Genomic DNA, 19,873 nt, shown 5'->3' with positions numbered 1-19,873 from the left:
CCGAAGGTTTGCAGTTGGAAGGCCATGTCGATGCGAATTGGAGAGCATTTAGACAGCGGTTCATGCTATACTTGTCCGACATTGGCGCCCACGACAAAGCAGATGAACGTAAGATTGCTCTTTTACTTGCGATTGCGGGTCCACAAACCATCGATGTGTACAACACGTTCATATTTGCTTCAGAAGACGACAGGAACAGTTTTGATGTGGTGTTGCGGCAGGTTGAGGCCCACTGTTCGCCAAAAAAGAATGAGATTTATGAACGCTATGTGTTCCGTGGCCGTGCGCAGCCACAAGGGGAGAGGTTCGCCGTGTTCCTAACGGATTTAACACTGAAAGTGCAAACGTGCAATTTTGCTCATCTGACTTCATCTATGATAAGGGATCAAATTGTTTTTGGAATAAACGACAAAAATTAAAAATTAAAAAAATAAGCGAGCACTTGTTGAGGGAGGCTGAGCTCACTTTGGATGGTGCAATTCGGATATGTCAGGCAAGCGAATTAGCCCAGTTTCACATGAAAACATCCAGCACAAGCACTCCTCAATCGTCCTTGGGTATGGAAAGTGCCTCTGTCGATGTGATCAATAAAGACACAAGAGAGCGTCCCGAGAACAACTTTTCAGTGGAGCGCAGCGAAAAGCTCTTTGGTTGCAGTAGATGTGGCACACGTCATCGGGCTCAAAAGTGTCCGTCTTATGGCAAAATATGTCTGAAATGCAATGGGAAAAGTCACTTTGCAAGGATGTGTGTTGCAAAGGGAAAAACAGTGAGGTGCAATATTAACATTGTGGAAGAAGCTGATTGTTCTGAGTTTTTTGTTGGCACAGTGACAACTGAGTTGAATACACCTACAGTTAATCCAGTGACAGGTGATAACTGGGTTGCATCTTTGGAAGTAAACGGTGCTCTTCTCTTCTTAAAACTGGACACGGATGCTAAAGCCAGTTTGATTAACATTGTGGACTTTGATAATTTGGGCTGGACACCCACTGTAGCAAAGATTGAAATTGCTTTGAAAGTGTACAATAGACATGCCATTCAAACACATGGCACCTGTAAACTCACTGTCAAGGTGAAAGACAAATGCAAATTACTCCCATTTATTATTGTTCCAGATGGTCATGATTCATTGCTCGGAGACAAAGCATGCGAGGACCTGGGCCTGGTTAGGCATGTGTATGTATGCTCTAACGGAACCAAGCAGTATTTCTGAGGGGATTGTTAGCCGATATGACAATGTCTTTACTGGATTCGATACCTTTCCATTTGTTCACTCAATTACATTCACTGATAATGCACGACATGTGGTTCATGCCCCAAGACAGGTTCCTGTTCCCCTGCGTGATGGCCTCAAAAAGGAGTTGCAAAGAATGGTCGCTTTGGGGGTGATAAAGAAAACTGATGAGCCAACTGACTGGGTCAATTCAATGCATGAGAAAAAAGAATGCGTATATGCATGGACCCAAAAGACCTCAATGCCTGCATCAAATGGGAACATTTCCAAATTCCAAAATACGAAGAAATAGCCAGTGAAATGGCTGGTGCCCATTACTTCTCTAAACTGGATACATCAAATGGGTTCTGGCAAGTGAAACCGGATGAGCCAAGTGCAAAACTTTGTACATGCAATACTCCTTTTGGGAGATACTCCCTCCAGAGACTACCCTTTGGGATTAGTTCAGCTCCAGAATTGTTCCATAAGGCAATGGAGGGCATCATCAAGGGCTTGGAGGGGTCTATGTGGAAGTTTCGGTGGTTTGGGGCTCTACAACACATGAGCACAATCAGAGACTTGAACAGTTGCTGCAGCGAGTACAGCAACGTGGTCTTAAACTCAATAGGCAGAAGTGTCAGTTTGTTGTGAGGGAGGTGACATTTCTTGGTGATACATTATCTCCAAGTGGTGTTCAGCCTGATGAGTCAAAAGTTAAGGCAATCAAAGCCATGCCAAGACCAACTGACAAAAAAGGCCTTCAGCGGGTGCTTGGAATGGTAAACTATCTTGGGAAGTTTACCCCTAACTTAGCAGGCAGAGCAGCACACTTGCAAAAGTTCCTTCAGGCCAAGACTGAAGTGGACAGCTGCCCATAACGTGGAATGGGGGGACATTAAAGGTGTTTTAGCTCAGGAGCCTGTACTGATATTTTTTTCAAGCTGACAGGTCAACTAAAGCGTCAATTGATGCATCGAAAGACAGCACTGGTGCCGTACTGTTGCAACAGCATGAAGGTTCCTGGAAGCTGGTTGCTTATGCATCATGCTCTATGATAAAGGTGAAGTGTCGTTATACACAAATTGAAAAAGAGTGCCTTGGACTGGTCTTTGGCTGTGAGACATTTCATGGATACATATATGGACTTGCTAAAGTAATTCCTGAGACAGACCATAAGCCCTTGATAGCCATTGCCCGAAAAAGCTTGAATTACATGTCCGCTCGCATCCAGCGATTGATGATGAAGCTACAAAGGTATGATGCTGTCTTTACCTATGTTCCAGGGCCGTGTTTGTTGATTGCTGATGCGTTCTCTCGTGCCACTCCTGTCGTGTCTCAGGTGTACTGTAGGAGCACTGAGGTGGATGTTGTTCTGCATGTTCACATGGTGAAAGTCACACTCCCCGCTTCTGATCATCTCCCTGCTTCTGATCAACAGCTCAGGAAAGTAGCAGAGGAGACTTCCAAAGACCAGATTCTCTCCAAAGTAATGGAAAACATGGAGCATGGCTGGCAAAGGGGCTTGTGCAAGCAGTATCACCCACTCAGGTCTGAGCTCTCACTGGTGGATGGTGTGATAGTCAAAGGCAATAGGATTGTGATTCCTACCTCAACGCATAGATAGATGCTGACCAGGGTGCACGAGGGGCATCTAGGGGCAGATAAGTGTAAACACAAGGCACGAGAGGCTATCTATTGGCCAAACATGAATGAAGACATAGACGCAATGGTTGGCAACCGTGTCACATACCTTCAGTTTCATTACAAAGAGCCAATGAGTCTGTCTGAGATCCTTTCAAAACCATGGGAGAAGGTTGGGGATGATCTCTTCTACTGCAATGGAAAGGAATACAGTGGCTTGCAAAAGTATTCATACCCCTTGAACTTTTCCACATTTTGTCACGTTTCGACCACAAACATAAATATATTTTATTGGAATTTTATGTGAAAGACCAACACAAAGTGGCACACAATTGTGAAGTACAAAGAAACTTATGCATGATTTAAAAACATTTTTACAAATAAAAAACTTAAAAGTGCGGTGTGCAAGAGTATTCAGCCCCCCTGAGTCAATACTTTGTGGAACTGCCTTTTGCTGCAATTACAGCTGCAAGTCTTTTGGGGTATGTCTCTGCCAGCTTTGCACAGCTAGAGACTGAAATTGTTGCCCATTCTTATTTGCAAAACAGCTCAAGCTCAGTCAGATTAGATGGAGAGCGTTTGTGAACGGCAGTTTTCAGATCTTGCCGCAGATTCTCAATTGGATTTAGGTCTGGACTTTGGGCCATTCTAACACATGAATATGTTTTGTTTTAAACCATTCCATTGTAGCCCGGGCTTTATGTTTAGAGTCGTTGTCCTGCTGGAAGGTGAACCTCCACCCCAGTCTCAAGTCTTTTGCAGACTCCAACAGGTTTTCTTCCAAGATTGCCCTGTATTTGGCTCCATCCATCTTCCCATCAACTCTGACCATCTTCCCTGTCCCTGCTGAAGAGAAGCACCCCCAGAGCATGATGCTGCCACCACCATGTTTGACAGTGGGGATGGTGTGTTCAGAGTGATGTGCAGTGCTAGTTTTCCACCACACATAGCATTTTGCATTTAGGCCAAAAAGTTCAATTTTGGTCTCATCTGACCAGAGCACCTTCTTCCACGTTTGCTGTTTCCCCCACATGGCTTCTGGCAAACTGCAAACGGGACTTCTTATGGTTTTCTTTTAACAATGGCTTTCTTCTTGCCACTCTTCCATAAAGGCCAGATTTATGCAATGCATGACCAATAATTGTCCTGTGGACAGATTACCCCACCTGAGCTGTGGATCTCTGCAGTTCGTCCACGGTCACCATGGGCCTCTTGGCTGCATCCCTGATCAGTGCTCTCCTTGTTCGGCCTGTAAGTTTAGGTGGACGGCCGTGTCTTGGTAGGTTTGCAGTTGTGCCATACTCTTTCCATTTCCGGATGATGGATTGAACAGTGCTCCGTGAGATGTTCAAAGCTTGGGAAATCTTTTTATAGCCTAACCCTGCTTTAAACTTCTCCACAACTTTATTCCTGACCTGTCTGGTGTGTTCCTTGGACTTCATGATGCTGTTTGCCCCCCAATATTCTCTTAATAAACCTCTGAGGCCGTCACAGAACAGCTGTATTTGTACGGAGATTAGATTACACACAGGTTGACTCTATTTAGTCATTAGGTCAACATTCGATCATTCAGCAATCATCAGGAAACTTCTGAAGGCAATTGGTTGCACTCAGAGAAAAGGGGGCTGAATACTTTTGCACACCGCACCTTTCAGTTTTTTATTTGTAACAAATTTTTAAAATTATGTATAATTTTCTTTGTACTTCACAATTGTGTGCCACTTTGTGTTGGTCTTTCACATAAAATTCCAATAAAATATATTTATGTTTGTGGCCGTAACGTGACAAAATGTGGAAAAGTTCAAGGGGTATGAATACTTTTGCAAGCCACTGTATTTGTTAGCCACTGACTACCTCTCAAATTACCCAGAAATAGCTCTACTATCAACGACTTCAGCACAAAGTGTCATAGTTCATCTGAAGTCAATTTTTACTAGACACAACATTCCTCAAGAGGTGGTTACAGACAGAGGCCTACAGTTGTCTTGTCATGAATTTAAGCAGTTTGCAAAACATTATGGTTTTAGCCACACAACCTCCAGTCCGCTGTACCCACAAGCAAATGGGAAGGCTGAAAAGGGGGTCCAGATCATAAAAAGACTCTTGAAGAAGTGTGCACAGAGTGATACAGATCCATACCTGGCCCTCTTAGCTTACAGATCATCACCTCTCGAAAGTGGCTATTCTCCGGCTGAGATCCTTATGGGATGGACGTTGCGCACTAGACTTCCAAAGCTGGACACTAACAACTGTGAGGCAGAGGTCCAGGCTCCCATAAGGAGCCTAACACACAAACAAAAACTCAGCTATGACAAAGGATCCAAGCCTTTGCATGGAGCACAAAAGCGATGGTCCTGGAACAGGTGGCACCACGGTCATATGCTGTGAGAACCGAAACTGGCCACACTTACCGGAGAAACAGGAGAAGCCTCTTGAAGACAGGAGAGATCTTTCAACTGGACTGGAGTGATGACGTTCAGAAATTCTTAATGATGCCCAAGTGTCTCCAGGTCATCAGGAACTGTCACTTGCGTCCTCTCCTGTGGCATTGGGGGGGGGGGGGCTCACTTGGAACCTCTAGCCTTGCGGCACTCTAAGCAGACTGTCAGGCCTCCTGAGCAGCTTTACTTGTAGATGTGTTTTACAGGCCATGCTTTTGTGTTAGAAGGACTTTTGGGAGCCAGGGACGTTTGGAAGGGGGGGGGGGGTATGAATTTTTGTTACAAAAATACAACAACAAAAAAGACAGAGAGCGGGATGTATTGGTTTTTTTATGATTCAAAAAAAAAGTTAACCTGTTCATTATGTCATCAATATTTATATCTGAAAACTGAATGTTTGAAGGAAGAGGGATGTACTGATGTGTCGTAGGTTAGTTTACATTATTACGACAGTGATCCCCAGAGGGGTCACCATAAACTGATTGGGAGTGCCGAGTGGAGCGCTAATAAAGCAGGTTCAACGGCTCTTCTGCATTGAATCATTTATGGTTATTTTAGCCAACCAATACAGGGACCACCCTCTTCTGCAGCCTTCATCCACCTTCACTAACGTTCTGACCTGGAGACATCTTCCACCAGTTCCGCCGTTGAGGTCTTTGATGGATCGCGGTTTGTCTGGAACCTCCTCCTTGACCTATCCGCCTTGGATGACCCTACCAGGAGTGACACTCCGGATGGCATAGCTGTTGGGATCACTGGTACACACAGGTTTCTCCACCACGGCAAGGGAGGTCCAGGAAAAGTTGCGCTAATATAAATGATAATTAACAACAAAAAATGTGTCCCATGTTCAAGTGCCAGTTGAATTTAAAGTGTCATGAATTCACGAAGTTCATTACATGTTCATTAATATTGATGTATCATAGAACCATAAGTGTTCCAATGGTACAGCATAGTCAGCAGGGAAAATACCATATATGAAGGTACTGAAAATGAATGACAGCCACTTTATTTTGTCATTGTAGGTTACAATGAAATTGCACAGGTTTCAATTGAATTTGTTTTCTGCATGTAACCCACCCAATATATATTGTATAGGAGCAATTGGCAGCTGTGGTGCAGCCCCTGGGACGAACTCTAGTTCTTTTTTCTACTGCCTTACCCAGTAGCACAGGCAGACGTGTACTGCTATGTATTAAAATCTTTTTTCCTACATCTATATACATAGATATAGTTCTAGATATATAGATATAGATGTTTATATTATATATTACTATCTCTCTCTCTCTCTCTCTCTCTCTCTCTCTCTCTCTCTCTCTCTCTCGAGAGAGAGAGAGAGAGAGAGAGAGAGAGAGAGAGAGAGAGAGAGTCTATGACAGTGACGTCAAAAAGGTGGTTATTAAAATATATATTTGCTATTGTTTTCATGTCACAGTAGGCTTTGTTAAGCTTTCCGTGTCAGTGTTGTTTCCTCGTGTGTCCCTACCTCTCAGTATGTCGTGCTGTTGATACCTCAGCAGACGGACGGAGGTGGTTCATGCAGGTGTTGATGCCTCAGCAGACAGACGGAGGTGGTTCATGCAGGTGATAAGGCAGCTCATTGGCTCTTTGTGCTTGCTACTGTCGTTAATTTGACCTGGCACATGTGGCCAAGCATGCTGGTCAATATTAACTCTGCGGGCCTGGACTCAAAAGGACATGTTTGTTCACCCCCCACCTCCCTTTGCTGTAGAAAACAAATACACACACAATTAAAACACATAGACATGTACAGATCAACAACCCAACATGCACACCAGCTCTACTGGCCTAAGAGGAGGTGTAGCATCATCACTCACCAGGTAGACTGATGCTGCACTTATCACCATGCTCTAAAGGCAGATGTTTCATAAAGCAGAAGTATGATTTTTTACGTGTGTGTGTGTGTGTGTGTGTGTGTGTGTGTGTGTGTGTGTGTGTGTGTGTGTGTGTTCAAATGAATGCCAAACGCTGAACCTGAACAACAAAACGATTCAGATAAGTCAAGAGTTTTCATATGAAGCGAAACACATAGCCATCTTTCCAGACACATGTACTTCATCTGCCTACATGTGCAGGTAAAAAGTACACACTTTTAGTGTAGGACATAACAACTCATTATTATGTCTGTGTCTAAATCACAGACGACGAGGAGGGAGGGTGTTGGACTTCTGCTACAGCGAGCGTGAGCTAACGTTAGTTAACCAAACATGTTTGTGATAATTCCGACCTCAAGTTTGTAATTTTAAAAACAAAAGAATACGCGAGAAAATGGAGGGCCGCTTGTCTTTGCGAAGGCCGCGCGTTAATTCGACGGTGGCGGTCGAGACATGCGACTACGCAGGGTTGTTACAAGGCACTGCCGTAAATCAGTTTATGGTAACTCCTCTGGTGGTCACTGTCGTAATAATGCAAACTAACCTACGACACATCAGTACATCCCCCATCCTTCAAAACATTCAGTTTTCAGATTCAGTTTTCAGTGGTGGTGTGCTCGACAAAAAGTCAACCATGGAGTTGTGAAGGAAATAGAGAGGTGAGTGATGGACCTTTAGAAACCTTTGGAAACCTGCAGAAACCTATATAGAGACCACTGTAGCGAAACTCAAAGGCAGACGGACACAGAGTACTGAGAAACCCGAAGGCTATTTTAATGCGGGATAAAATAAACAAAGTCCCACAAAATAATAACAGGGGGATCTAAGGTGGGGGGGGCGGGATGTATGGTGCGGGTAGTGGGGTCTGTTTGTGAGATGTGTGCTATACTACGCGTGTGTAATGAAAGCTGGTGTCTAACTTGCAAAATTTTACCTACGTGTAATAACGGAAATATGTTTGGCAGGGTGTTGTGATGATGTGCTTGCGCCTGGCTACCAAAGTCCAAATCCGTTGAGCAAGGGGTTGTCCGAGGAAGTCCGAGTCCATGATCCAGGAAGTCAAATCCGAAGAAAGGGAGAGAGACGCGGAGGGAGATGGCTGAAGGGGGTCCGGGGAAAAGATGATGGTCGCTGGGGACGAGGAGCGAGGAAGATGCGGGGAGCCATGGAAGTCACGGAGGGAGGGTCTTGAGGGAAACAAAAAAAGCGAGACGAAAAACAGGAACACAGGAGTTAGACACTGGGAAAAACAAAACAACAGTGTGGGAATAGACACGAGATAAAGGTTACTAGGAATCACTGGGATAGGCTTGTCGGAGCTTTACCGCAGGGTTCAGTACGTTGAAGCACAGAGAGGCGTTCTGGGAGACTTTTGGTAGAGGGATGCCTGGTTACCGCAGGTGTGCCTGATGGATGATGGCAAACACCTGGTGCAGCGCAGCGCTCGTCTCCCCAGAGCGCGAACCGAGCGCTCGGATGTTCCCAGCGTGTCCGAGCTGGAGGAGTGGCTCGGGCGTGCCACGGGGCAGTGAAACCACAACAGAAATATGTGGAAACGTGTGAACCGTTGGAAACATATGTAAACCAGGGGAAACATTTGGAAACCTGTAGAAACCTGTGGAAATATGTGGAAACGTGGAAACACGTGGACATGTGCAAACCTGTAAAACCTGTGGAAACATGTGGAAACGTGTAAACCCGCGGGAACATGTGGAAACCTGTGGAAACCTGTAGAAACCTGTGGGAACCTGTGGACATCTGTGGAAACCTGTAGAAACCAGTGGAAACCTGTAGAAACATGTGGAAACATGTAGAAACCTGTGGAAACGTGAAAACCTGTACAAACCCGTGGAAATGTGGAAACCTGTGGAAACTTGTAGGAACATGTAGAAATATTTGGAAACTTTGAAAACCTGTGGAAACGTGGACCCGTGTAGAAATATGTGGAAACCTGTGGAAACATATGGCACAGAGGGCCTCCTGTAAGAGGCCCTCTGTGCCAAGACAATGAACTTCAGCCATGTCATGGATTTAGTTACCAAGTGTACCAATCTCAATCAAGGGGGGCAAAAAGGTCTCTCAATCATAGGAAGTTTTTAGCCTTTTTGGATGAAGTGAGTGCCGCTATGGGGATTTACAGATGCACACTGAGCTCATATGGATGAGCTGCTGGAAGTGCTTGGAGAGGTTTTTTTGTGCTGCACACTGAAATCCCAGTGTTCTTGGAGGACAGCATTCGATGTGATACAAATGCTTACTGCAGTAAACTCAGGGATACAGAGTTTCTCTGAGACATGGCCTTCCTTGTTGACATTACTGTCGTGAAAGTAGCAGGGAGAGGACCCAAGTGCAGACGGTGGAGGCAACTGGTTCGGACAACTCTTTTATTACAAGAAATAGACTAATAGTAGCTACAGACAGTAAAGAAAGCTCACAGCAGGAACATGTCAAAACTTATACATTGCAGGTACAAAATGGCAGAAACAGACAACAGGGAAAGCTGACAACAGACGCGGTACTCTGACGACAAAAGTGTCTGTGTGTCTCCGTGTGTCTCAGTGTGTGTGTGAGACGAACCAACAAAAGAGCAGAGCAACCAAGAGGCATATATACCCAGTGGAGGCCAATCAGGGAGATTGGGCGCAGGTGCGCAGGACAGGGTGGAAACCGGAAAGCCAATAGGAAAAAGGGGAGGTGAGTGAAGCCGGGCCATCAGGTTCATTCAGGCACACTGACGCAGGTGAACTACACCACCAATCAAGGGTCAGGAGAGCCCAGATCACAGACCATGACAGGACCTCCCCCCCTCAAGGGACGGATTCCAGACGTCCGAAAACTAAAGGACCCAGAACACTGAGCAGGATGGACCGAGGGGCCAGGGGGGGAGACGAATGGGGCCCTCGGGCATATGGCCTGAGGGCTGGAACTGATTTGAAGGGGGACCAGGACGCAGGACCAAGAGGCAGAGCAGCTCCAGCGGATGGGCAGATGGATGACCTGGAGGCCGGTGACACCGACAGTACCGCTGCGGTGGGACAGCCACTCGGGAAACGGACTTTGGAGGTGGCTGGACGGCTTCTCGGGAAACAGACTTAAGAGGCGGCGGAACGGCCGCTCGGGAAACTGACTTTGGAGGTGACGGGACGGCCGCTGGGGAAACAGACCTCGGAGGTGGCGAGACGGCCGCTGGGGAACCAGACATCGGAGGCGGTGGGAGGGCCGCTGGGGAAACAGACTTTGGAGGCGGCGGAACGGCCGCCGCTGGGGGACCAGACCTCGGAGGTGGCGGAAGGGACACTACTGGGGGACCAGACCTCAGAGGCAGCGAAGGGCCGCCACTGGGGGACCAAACTCCGGAGCCAGCGGAAGGGCTTTTGATGGGGGACCAGACTTTGGAGGTGGCGGGACGGTCGCCACTGGGGGACCAGCCTTCGGATGCGGAGCACGGCCACTGCTGGGGGACCAGGCTTCGGAAGTGGCAAGACAGCCGCTCGGGGGACAGGCTTTGGAGGCAGCGAGACGGCCACTTGGGGGAGCAGGCTTTCGAGGTGGCGAGGCAGTCGCTCAGGGGACACGCTTAGGAGGCAGCATATCAGCCGCTTGGGGGATACCGAGCAGCTGAGGCTCGGGGACGCTGGGCAGCTGAGCCCGACAGGTTGGCTGAGGTGGCCAGCCGAACAGGGACCTGTAGAAGGAGTTGGCCAGTGTGGCCGGCGGCTGGTAATCAGATAGGACATCAGCCGGCTGCTGAGGGACATGGGACTGGCGGAGACTATAGGGACCTCCCCTGGCCAGGCGAGCTCACCAGAATGGGTCCAGGGCTGGAGCCAGCTCGGCACCACACATTGACTGGTGGGTTACCGGCCGGTAGGCAGGCTGGCGGCTAGTGAGTGTAGAGGCAGCAGACTGGGAGACAGGGTGCTGATTATCCAGCTGAACAACCCCCCGCCGGTGGCCATTCACCCCAGACACCGGCCTCGGCCTATGTTGTCTCCGGTACATCGAACCATCTGCTGGGTCCATACTGGTCAGTTCGTAATGTCGTGGAAGTAGCAGGGAGAGGACCCAAGTGCAGACGGTGGAGGCAACCGGTTAAGACAAGTCTTTTCTTACAAGAAATAGAAAAAATTGCAGGTACAGACAGCGGGGAAAACTTGCAGCAGGAACGTGGCAAGACTTACACACTGCAGGTACAAAACAGCAGAAACAGACACGGCACTCTGGCGACAAAAGTCTGTGTCTCCGTGTGTCTCAGTGTGTGTGTGAGATGAACCGACAAAGAGCAGAGCAACCAAGGGGCATATATACCCAATGGAGGCCAATCAGGAGATTGGGCGCAGGTGCGCAGGATAGGGCAGAAACCGGACAGCCAATAGGAGAAAGGAGAGGTGAGTGAAGCCGGGCCATCAGGGTCATTAAGGCACACAGACGCAGTTGAGGTAAACCACCAATCAGGGGATGGGAGAGCCCAATCACAGACCATGACAATTACCTTCATCTTAATATGCAGTTGCAGGGAAGAGGCCAAACTGAGTAGGTTCTCTATGCACACATGAATGCATTTAAGCATAATTAGTCCTGTTCAAAGAAGGCTTTAAATCCGACCATCCAAATTTGGCACATTCCCACTTGTGAAGGGATGTGCAAAGATGTCCCTGAATGTGAGAACATATTTCTCAAGTACAGAGCAGACATAGAAACACTGCAGCAGCAGTTCAAGGAATGCTTTCAAGATTACAGCTACGCTATTCAGCTACTAATTGTGTTATTTACTGACCCCCTCTCTGCTGCTGTCAGTGAGCAACCCTCAGAGTTGCAGCTTGAACTTTGCGAACTATAGTCAGACCCCTTCTTTCAAGCAAAGCGCAATGAGAGAGGAATTTCATTTTGGGGAATGCTACCCGAGTCCCGCTTTCCACTCCTCAGGGATTTTGCTCTCTCAATGGTCAGCATATTTGGGTGCACTTAATCTGCAAGAGTAGCTTCTCAACAGTGAAGCGCATCAAGTCTAAAGAGTCTGGCAGATGAAACTCTGTTCCAGTTTATGCAGATTGAATGCACAAACATTGACATTCAGTCTATTGCACACCAGCAGGAGAGGCCACAAGTTTCTCAATAAGACAGAACTTTATGCTGATCCACCTGTGGGTGAATTTCAATGGCTTCATCAGTGTATGAATGGGTGAATGTGAGGCATACATTGTAAAAAAAAAAGTGGTTCGAGTGGTCGGTTAACTAGAAAAACACTATGTAAAATTCAGTCCATTTACCAATTTGAGCTAAATGTGTCATGGCGAGAGCAGGAGAGGACCCAAATGAAGACAGCAAGGACAGGCTGGGCTTGAACAAAACTTTAATAACACAAACACTTACAAACAGCAGGAACAGACAGCGGGAAAGCTCAAAAAAGGATGTGGCGATCTGGCGACCAAGAGTCTTTGTGAGTGTGAGATTAACTGATAAAGAGCCCGAGCAACCAAGGGGCATATATATATATATATATATGTGTGTGTGTGTGTGTGTGTGTGTGTGTGTGTGTGTGTATATATATATATATATATATATATATATATATATATATGTGTATATATATGTGTGTGTGTGTGTATATATATATATATATATATATATATATATATATATATATATCTGGGGGGGATCAGGGAGATTGGGTGCAGGTTCTGTATAGACAATCGGAGAAAGGGGAGAGAGATTGGGCGCAGGAATCGGACAGCAAATTGGGGAAAGGGAACAGGTGAGTGAAGCCGGGCAATCAGGGTCACTCAGGCACACAGACGCAGGTGAACTGAAACACCAATCAGGGGATGGGAGAGTCCTGCTTACCCAGATCACATGACCCAGATCACCATGACAGGACCCCCCCCCCCCTCAAGGGACGGATTCCAGACATCCCAAATAAACAGACCACGAGCACCAAGCAGGACGGATGGAGGGGGTCTGTGGGAGGATGCATGGGGCCAGCGATCCCAGGCAGTTGGCCTGAGGGCTGGACTGATGGATGAAGCTGATCTGGAGGGTGACCAGGATACAGGACCGAAGGCAGAGCAGCTCTGGCGAACGGGCAGATAGATGACCCGGAGGCCGGTGACGCTGACAGGACCACCTCTCTGAAGGCCGGCGACGCAAACAGGACCGAGGCGGCGGGATTGCCGCTCGGGAAACAGCCTTCAGAGGTATCGGGACGACCGCTCGGGGAACATGCTTCAGAGGCGGCGGGATGGCCGCCCGGGGACCATGCTTCAGAGGCAGTGGCACAGCCACTCGGGGACAAGGCTTCGGAGGCGGTGGGGCGGCCGCTTGGGGACCAGGCTTTGGAGTTGGGGTGGCTGACAGCTCAGGAATAGACCACCACACCACACATGTTGCAGTCATAATTGTTGTACTGTATGTGTTTCAACAACAGCTCCATGTTATTGTAGGTTTCTTTCATGTGTACTGCGTACTGAAGGGTGGACACTGCCATTGTGTAACAGGACAGCTTTCAGGCTTAACTTTGATGACTCTATAAAAAGATGCCATTGTTGTGGATCCTGCACACAACCCAAAGCTATGAACAATACATCAATGTCAGTGCAGAAACGGGTCAACCTGCATAAAGAAGTTTGTCAAATATTCTTGACGGTTCCGAAACATATAAATGTTTCTACCTGGTGACAGAAAACCCCATCCTTGCAATCTTGAACCAAGTAGTTCTGCTTTAGTGTTTGAAAAATCTAAGTCCCTGACCAGGTCATTTAATTCTGGCTGTGTTATCAGATGAAGATAACCAGGCATAAAGCGTTCAACATCTGGATCAGTGTCATTTTCCACATAGTTCATGCATTGTGGTATCTTCGTCTGCCTCATCTAGGCTCCATGTCTTTGGTGGCTTCGTTACTGGCAAACTGACATCATGTGGCACTGGTCTCATGGCTGAAGGCAGATTGGGGTATTCAATAGATTTCTTATCTCTGAGCCAAGCCCTCAGGTTGGCTGCACATGTTGCACAACAAAAGTGAGAAACCCAGGGTTTCTCTTGGTCACCAATGTTATATGAGAAGTAGAGCTTATAGGCTTTCTTAATAAGTGCAGTCATGGTGCATCTTTGAGTCTTAAGCATGTACTCACCACAGATGCAGCATTGACGAGACATTTCTGCTGTATAAAATCTTCATGAAGACAATAAATCCTATTGTTAAGTATGCTCACTATGTTATTGGCTGAAGAACATGTGCATCAACATGCGTCCAAACAACATGTGTACATGTGAACAGCTTTAATAGCTTGTCTGACAGCATCTAACCTGACTAAGCATGCCCAGGCTGCCTAAGACAACGTCTGCATAGCGCCAACACCGAATGCATACCTGTCAGTACTGAACCACAGGCTTGGACTCAAAACGCAGACTCAGTCTCAGTTCACAAAAGTCAGTCCTTTTAATAAAAATGAGGTCGGTATACAGGTCATCAGATAACAAGGCAACAGTGTCCACATCGGCAGGTGAAAGGCGAGGTCGAAAAAGGCAAAAAAAAGGTCAAGAAACTATAGGGCTCAAGAAACTCACACAAGGGGAAAAATGCTGGAACGCCGTCGCAAGGAACAAGACAAACCGGCACAGAAGGGAGGGAACACCAATGAGAGACCAGATGAGGAACATGGGAGAGAGTTGTGTGCATATCCACCCAGGTGAGCTGACTGCTCCATGTGTTAGGGGTCTGGGAGGCGAGGCAACACAGGCTGGTCTCCAGCTCCTGGTTCAACCGCTTCATCTGACCGTTGGTTTGGGGATGGTGGCCAGATGAGAGGCTGACGGATGCTCCCAGGAGTGAACAGAAAGCCCGCCAGAACTGTGCCACAAACTGCAGGCTCCGGTCAGACATAATGTCCCTGGGGGAAGCCATGGAGGCGAAAAACATGATGCAGCATCACTTCGGCTGTCTCATTGGCTGAGGGCAACTTGGGCAAGGGAACAAAATGAACCATCTTTGAAAATTTATCCACCACCGTCAGGATGGTGGCATTACCTTCGGAAGGGGGGAGACCAGTCACAAAGTACATGGAGATGTCTGACCAGGTCGATGTGGCACAGAGAGTGGGCGAAACTGACCAGAAGCTGGGCGTCAAGGGAGACCTTACTGCAAGCACACACCGGACAGGCTACCACGTACTCTGTCACCTCCTTCTATATGACCGGCCACCAGCAGGTACAGACAGCAGGGAAAGCTCGCAGCAGGAACGTGGCAAAACTTACACACTGCAGGTACAAAACAGCAGAACCGCTGTCGTATGACGAATAAGGTCCTGCATACTCCAGGGTGACAGGATAACCGGGAAGAGTGGGCCCAGTGGATGACCTGTGAAGGCAAGACAGGAGGCACAAACAGCCGGTTCAGCGGGCAGCCGGCCAGAGGTTGACAGTTCACATTGGCCTCGTTGACCCTTCTCTCAATGTCCCAAGTGACAGAACCCACAACACACGAGGGAGGAAGAATGGGAGTAGGATCTTTACAAGAGTTCTTGGAGGGAAACAAACGGGAGAGAGCATCAGGCTTTAAGTTCTTGGAGCAAGGGCGGTAAGACAGGGTGAAATGGAAGCGGATGAAAAAGAGAGCGCACCTTGCCTACCAAGAGTTGAGCCTCTGTGCCGTCCTCAAGTACTCAAGGTTTATATGATCCGTCCAGACGAGAAAAGGCCGTTCGACCCCCTCCAACAAGTGCATAATTTTTGGTTAAAAAAATAATTAAAAAAGAAATATATATATATATATATATATATATATTATATATATTTCAACCAAAAATTATGCATTTTTAATTTAATTAACACATTTCATATGAAGAGGGAAGTATTTTTGCTCATAAGAACAATAAAAGTCTGAGATTTATGTTATATTTTTTAAGTGTTACCTTACATGAATGTGAGAAATGGTCAGAGTGGACATGAGAAAATGATTGTAATTTAACAAAAACATCTAAATATTTACAAATTGTGTATTTATTATTTAATTGTATTTTGCTTCCTGCTAACTAGTACACTTGAATCAGTGGCTTCAGACACTGAAAACATAACTGGCAGTTTTATTATGTCTCCTTGTCCCCTTTGAATGCTGTGGACTCAAACTTAACACTTTCTATGGAATGACCCAAATGCTAGCTAGATGGCAAAACTGTGTAACCTACTATGAAATGGCAAGGAAAGTATGAGCTGCTTTTGGTTGCAGTCGATTTGAGTTTTGATGGCATCCTAGGGGAAACAGGTTAAAAACATACGCAGCTGGCTAGCTGTGTCTTACCTTTGCCATTATGAGGTACATCCCCCTGCTGTGAGAGTAGCCCCGCGATTCTGTAACCCAACCAGCTACAAAGAACTGGTAAGCATCCAGACTTTTGTATGCTTTTAGGTCAGCACCTGTGTATGGGGACACTCCGTTGGTAACATAGTGGTGCAGATCATGTGGATTGAACTCGGGCAGACTGGACGATTTTGCTAGATCCGTGAACACATCGGTAGGAAGAAGGTACAGGTCGGTAGCTAACCCTGCTATCGCTAGCTTCTCCACATATCGCTCTTTGTGCCATCCTACAAGGTGACTCACTTCACAGGACAACTCTACAACATTACTCTGACTATTGGTAGCATCACTTAAATTTAAACTATAATAGCTACTCATCCGTCGCAATATTTTGTTTGTTTCTGTTGTTTGCTTTTGAATATCCCGGTCTATCACTTCCTGCCGTCCGTCATGGCGTTCATATTACCCGCGAGTGGGACGTGACGTCACGTACAAAGGGTCAATAGCCAGGGCTATAAGGGAATCCGGCTCTGCAACTAGGTCCAGGGTGGCTAATTGGTCTTTTAGAGTGTCAGAAAGTCCATAAAGAAAAGCATCAAACAAGGCTGGCTGGTTCCAATCACTCTCTGCTGCTAGAGTGCGGAAATCTATGGTGTAATCAGAGACCCTCTTCTTACCCTGTCGCAGTCTCACCGGGGCTCGGGCTGCCTCCCGTCCAGGGACTGTCTGCTGGAAGATCTGGGTGAAGGTCTTGGAGAACAGTGACAGTGAATTGCAGACAGGTGATTTCCAACTCCACTCTGCCGTCGCCCAGGCCTCCGCTCTCCCAGTCAGCTGAGAAATAATGTATGCAATCTTTGAGCGGTCAGACGGGAAGGCAGCAGCCTGAAGCTCAAAATGCAAATCACGTTGGGTTAGAAAAGCTATGCAGTCACCTGTGTCTTCAGAGAAACGCTCTGGTCTGGAAAGGTGAAGAGGCAGGGACAGAGTGGCCGGAGCTGGAGAAGCAACATCGGACCCAGAACCAGGAGCTGCCGCCGGTGTCGATTCGCCAGAGCCCGGCGGTTTCTGCATCTTCCCCATTTGGTCAATAAGATGGTTGAGCTGGGTTCCGAAAGCTGCCAAGAGGGACACCTGACGGTCTGTCAGCTCCTTCACTTCATGGCGAAGAAGACTGATCTGTTCATCTTGACTGTAGATCCTGTGAACCTGTGCCCGGAGCACAGAGCATACTGTACCTGAGTCCGCTGAGTCCACGTTATGGCCAGTTCGTGCTGTCAGTACTGAACCACAGGCTTGGACTCAAAACGCAGACTCAGTCTCAGTTCACAAAAATCAGCCCTTTTAATAAAAATGAGGTCGGTACACAGGTCATCAGATAACAAGGCAACAGTGTCCAAGTCGTCAGGCGAAAGGCGAGGTCAAAAAGGCAAAAACAGGTCAGGAAACTATAGGGCTCAAGAAACTCACACAAGGGGAACATGGCTGGAACGCTGTCACAAGGAACAAGACGAACTGGCACAGAACGAAGGGAACACCATATATACTCTTGAGGAGGGGAGACAATGAGACACAGGTGCAACGCATTAGGGCAGGGCAGGTAATCACACAGGAGGGAGACACATGAGGGCAGGAAGTAAATGACCTGAAACGAGACAAGAGGTGAGTATCAAAATAAAACAGGAAGTACAAGACAAAAGAACACTGGGAGAAACAAAAGATAACTTAACTATCCAGACGGGGCGAGACACATGCTATGCCCAGGAATGCTTGGACTGACCAAAACAACTTGCTTTGTGGGCAATATACTAGTAGACTTGCAATATGACGGGAAATCCCCCCCCCCCCCCTAAAAAAAAGAAAAGGTCATATTTACAAAACAGTATGTGAGAGGAACATTTTAAGGTAATTTTTGTGATCAGCAGCCCAAAATCCATAAAATGCACCCAAAAGTGTTCGGGAAGTAAAATTCTCGTTGACTAGTGTTACCGGTACATATTTTATTGTTTTCATTAAATTAGTAGCTGTAATTGGTTAATTGAATGATGCGGTTACAGTATCCCACTGGGGGAAGTGCACGGTCACAATCTGGCCCTTTGGTAGTGAGGATAACATTTTTGTAGCCCTCTCTATCATCAAAGTTGCCCATCCCTTGAGCCTGTTATCATTTATAGCACAGCAGTGTCGCATTTCGATGCTGTTTGTGTATACGTCCGACAGAGGGATAGCCTAGTAAGCCAACACCACGGACTTACTAAAGCAAGCGCAATAAACGGGATTTTGTGACAATCAACACCTTGGTGGTATTCACTTAACTTGGGCACCTATGGGCAAAAAGCATAAATCAGTGCCTATGTGTAAACCAGGTTTCAAATAGAGCAATAAATATTAAATAAATAAATTTTAAGTTCATAGTAAGTCATTCATGTAATAAATAGGAAAGAATTTGATACATGGTGATAGAAAATAATTTGACAATCACTTTAAAAATTGAACAGGACTTCCCCTTTAAACTCCTCCGCACGCGGCCTCTCAGTGCAGATAGAGCGAGGCTAGCAATGACAGAACGAAGCAGAAAGGAAAGGTCTCAGAAAACAGCATTAGCTAGATCCATATAAAACGGCGAATAGATCAAATTATTCAACAAAACCAGCGTTGTACCAGAGCTGGAGACTGTGGGAAGATTTAGAACTAAGAACTAGACGGTGTTGGTAAGTTTCCTTTCCTTTTATTGGATTTGAGTGAACACATTGTACTCTGAGTTAGCTACTGTAACCCAGCCAGAAATAATGGGTTAAAGAAAAATAAACCTATTTAAAAACTATGTAAGTTATAAACATTAATTTCTTTTAAGTTCATGTTTTATTTTATTTCACATTATAGTTATGATTTATTACTTCATTAAAATTGGTTATCTCTATCGGCTCCATTCTTACCTGCCTCGATTGATCGAGTCTAGGATAGAGAGCGTCGCTAAAAGAGCACAGAAATGTACGAACCAGAAAACTACCTAAAGTTCTTGTTGGACGCAAGAGCACAGCAAATATTGTAAGTTAATGGAGTTGACTGCAACTCATTGCTTGACACAGGATCACAGGTTACTACAGTCTCTCAATCCTTCTACGACCTGCACCTGTCTGATCAGACCAACCATCGAGTGATCTACTGGAAATTGAAGGAGCAAATGGTGAGTCAGTTCCATACAGTGGCTACATGCGTTTTCCAAAAGAGTTCATCGCTTCTGAGCCTGAGGTTGAAACTCGCACTCTAGTGGTGTCAGATATCCGTTCCAACAGAAATGTACCAGTTGGAACCAACACTCTGGATCCACTCTATGAGCAGTTCTGTGATGATAGCGCCCTTCATGCTAATCCATACTGTGGTTAT

Source organism: Lampris incognitus, chromosome 1, assembly GCF_029633865.1.
Source record: "Lampris incognitus isolate fLamInc1 chromosome 1, fLamInc1.hap2, whole genome shotgun sequence".
Taxonomy (NCBI): Eukaryota; Metazoa; Chordata; class Actinopteri; order Lampriformes; family Lampridae; genus Lampris; species Lampris incognitus.
The sequence above is the reverse complement of the archived record's forward strand: the minus strand, read 5'-3'. Positions refer to the sequence as shown.